The 3,542-nt window shown below is 36.3% G+C and overlaps 1 pseudogene; it reads left to right on the top strand.

The window, feature by feature from the left end:
- Positions 1-416: 416 nt before the first annotated feature.
- On the top strand, positions 417-941 carry LOC100618523 (iron-sulfur cluster assembly 1 homolog, mitochondrial-like; annotated as a pseudogene).
- The last annotated feature ends 2,601 nt before the right edge of the window (positions 942-3,542 follow it).

Here is a 3,542-nt window from a genome sequence, read left to right as displayed (position 1 = left end):
CAATGATCCAGGACAATTCTGAGGGACTTATGAGAAAGAATGCTATTCAGCTCAGGAGAAAGAACTATGGGAGTAGAAATTCATGGGAAAACATATGATTTATCACTTGTTTATATGGGTGTATGGTTTGGGGTTTTGGTTTTAAAAGATTATTACAAAAATGAATGATAAGGAAATAGGTGGGTTTTGAGTGATAATATATGTATAACCCAGTAGAATTACTTGTCAACTCTGGGAGTGGGGAGACAAGAGGGGAAGGAGACAACTTGAATCATGTAACCATGGGGAAAATTTTTAAATTAAAATCATTGTTTAATCAGTCAATTTAAAATTGAAAATTTTAAATTAAAATTAATTTAATTTAAAAAATTAAATTTAAATTAAAAAATTAAAAAGCATTTATTGGGCTGTGAGCTGCTGGAACAGCACCTCCCTGGGAAGGGAAGGGGAGGTGGGGAAAAATGTCTGCTTGGTTGGTGAGAGCTGCAGTCTGGGCGGTGAGCAAGAGGAAGCTGCAGCCCACCTGGGCAGCCCTGACCCTGAGACCCTCAGCTGTTAATTAAATAAAGCAACTTCTTAAAGATAAACCTGAAAATGTAGGTCTGAGAGTGGCAGAGGTTGTAATGGACTTTCTTACACTTCAGAATATACCAAGACAAAAGGAGATTCTGATGAAGAAGTTGTTCAGGATGGAATTAGAGTGTTCATCGAAAAGAAAGCATAGCTAACACTTTTAGGAACAGAAATGGACTATGTAGGAGACAAATTGTTCAGTGAATTTGTTTTCAATAACCCAAACATCAGAGGAACATGTGGCTGTGGAGAAAGCTTTAACATTTGAAAACTCAGGACTCCTTTGGCATTAAGTACCAAGAATGCTCACAGTCAACCATGTGGCTTTCTAAAGAAATCATGTTTCTTTCAGGTTCTGGGCCTTGCAATGTATGCAAGGAAAATAAATGAGGAAAATAAAGTTAATGCATTTTGAAAATAAAACTGTTGTGTTAAATTCTGGGAAAAAAATGGTCTTTGCACCATCTCTTATGTGACAGATTGTGTCCTAGAAAATTTCTGAAGAGCACCACTGTTGCTATTCGATAAAGGGAAAAAACAAACCAACCCTTATTCTGAGTTTGTATCTCCATTTGTTATTTCTCTTAGAAGAAATTTTCCTTGTCCTTGTCTTATTGATTAGATTTCAGTCTTGCATTTCACATAGTTGTACGTGCAGTGGATAATTGTGGAGTATTTTCATAATTTTTACTTTTTTCCTTGATTTGGGGCTTTCAAAATTCAGAAGCAGAAAATCTGACTTCTGGTGGCAAAAAACTTTAGAGATCTCTCACCTCACCAAATTTGTCAGTCTTTAAAAATGTTTATCAAAGCTTTCTTTATCAAGAGACTTTTAACTTGTAACTACCTTGGTCAGTGTATTGGAGGTAGATAAAGAGTTTTTAGGAACACTGCAAAGAATTCTGAGGTGACCATGCTTTCTGAGAATAGATATCCCAGTTCTCCCAAATTTTTATTTCTCCCTAAAGCATGAGGCCTAAAGCTGATTTAGAATTTTAATTTAAAGAATTTTAAATGGTTGGGATCTTCTAAATAATCTAGTCCAACCCCCCCCCCACACACACACACACACATTTAACCAAGAATCTGATACGGTGGGGTGACCTCTCTGGGGTCACATCCTTGAAGTCACTTAACTAGTTAAAGGTAAACCCAAACTGCTGGGCTTTCCAATGTGTCACAGTAGCCTCTTTAAAGATCTGGGTCTCTTATTTCATTGTAAGCTGTGCAAAATGCCTTTGGGCTTAGGTAGTAGGAAGTTAAGGATCTGTATTTGTCTTGACCTGAAAAGAATACAGTGGCCTTTTATCTAGTCTACTTGTTCATTAAATTCCTTAATCTTTCAGTAGGGTACAGTGTTTTCCTTAAATGATAATTTGGAGAGAAAGTTGTTTTAATTGCATTCTTTCTTTATAATTGTGTAACCACAATTCAAAAAATCAAGAATGATGGGTAATGGAGCATCCTGAAAATTCCTTTTTTTAAAAATTCATTTCACTACTGTAGCTAGTATGCTCTCCTTCTGTAGACTACTTTTCTAAAGTTTCAGATTGCATATTTTTTGAATCCTAACTTCTGTTGCTGGAAGATTAATTCCTTTTTTAAATGAGTGAAACTCTTCCCCTCAATTTTCTCTTGACAGTGTTCATTGCATATCCTAGTTTTTTATTTTGCAGGGTTTGACACGTGGAATGCATTGATTTCGTGTTTAAAATTTCAGTTCCTTTAAATATGATTGTCCTGTTCATATCCTGCTCATTTGCAGCCTGCCCATAGGAACCTGATGCACAACATGCACAAAACCTACAAAAGTAAATATATATATAAAGTGCTAGCAACAATTTGTATAGTTAATATTATTTTGTTGATCCATTTATAATTTGTGCACTACTGTATGTAGAAGTCTTTGTTGCCAATAAAAATGTGCCCTCTGTAAAAGAAAAAGCATTTATTAACTTCCTTCTATGTGCTGAGCATTGTTTTAGGTACTAGGGACAACATAACAAAAATGTAACAGTCTCTGTCTTCACAGAACTTACATTCTGTTGCTGGAGGTTGACCCATATACATCTATAGGTTTATATACACATATATGTATAATAAACACAAGGCAACAAATATGCATATATAATAAACAGAAAGCAATATAGAATAAACACAAGGTTGTTTATATATAAACACAAAGGGAGGAAGAAAAGATGTAACTATTATTGTTTAGTCTTTCTCAGTTGTATCCAACTTTTTATGACCCCCTTCTTGAGATTCTCTTAAATATAATGGTGGGTTTGCCATTTCTTCATCCGCTAGCAACTGTGGGGATCAGAAACACTTCAGATAAACGTGGGGGGCATTTGAGCTAGATCGTAAAAGAAACTGGGGACAAGACCATTTAGGTAACTATTTGGATAGAGAGCTAGGCCTGGAGATGGGAGGTCCTGGATTCAAATGTGATCTCAGCCACTTCTTAGCTATGTGGTAGACCCTAGGCAAGTCACTTAACTCCAATTGCCTAGTCCTTACTGCTCTTCTGCCTTGGAATTTAGTATCAATCCTAAGATGGAAGGTAAGAGTTTTTTTTAAAAAGAAAGAAAGTAGGGTTTCTAAAAAGCAGTGAGGATGAAGAGTGTTGCAAATATAGGGGATAATTAATGCAAAGACAATGAAGGGAGATAGAGTGCTGTGTGTGAAGAACTGTAAAAAGGTCAATCTGATTGGACTTTAGAGTGTGCAAAGAGAAATGATGTGTAGGTTAGGAAGGTCAGTTGGGGTCAGGTTGTGAAGGACTTTAAATGCTGGACAGTTTTTATTTTATTCTAGAGGTGATAGGGAGCCGCTAGAGTTGGAGTAGGAGAGGACCTTGTCATACTTCATGCTTTAGGAAAATCACCTTGGCAGCTGTGTGGAAGATGAATTGGTGTGCAGAGAGAATTGAGGCAGGGGAACCAATTAAAATGACATTTTCAGTTTCA

This window comes from Monodelphis domestica, chromosome 1 (genome assembly GCF_027887165.1).
Source record: "Monodelphis domestica isolate mMonDom1 chromosome 1, mMonDom1.pri, whole genome shotgun sequence".
Taxonomy (NCBI): Eukaryota; Metazoa; Chordata; class Mammalia; order Didelphimorphia; family Didelphidae; genus Monodelphis; species Monodelphis domestica.
Note: the sequence above shows the minus strand (reverse complement) of the source record. Positions and strands in the feature narration are given on the sequence as shown.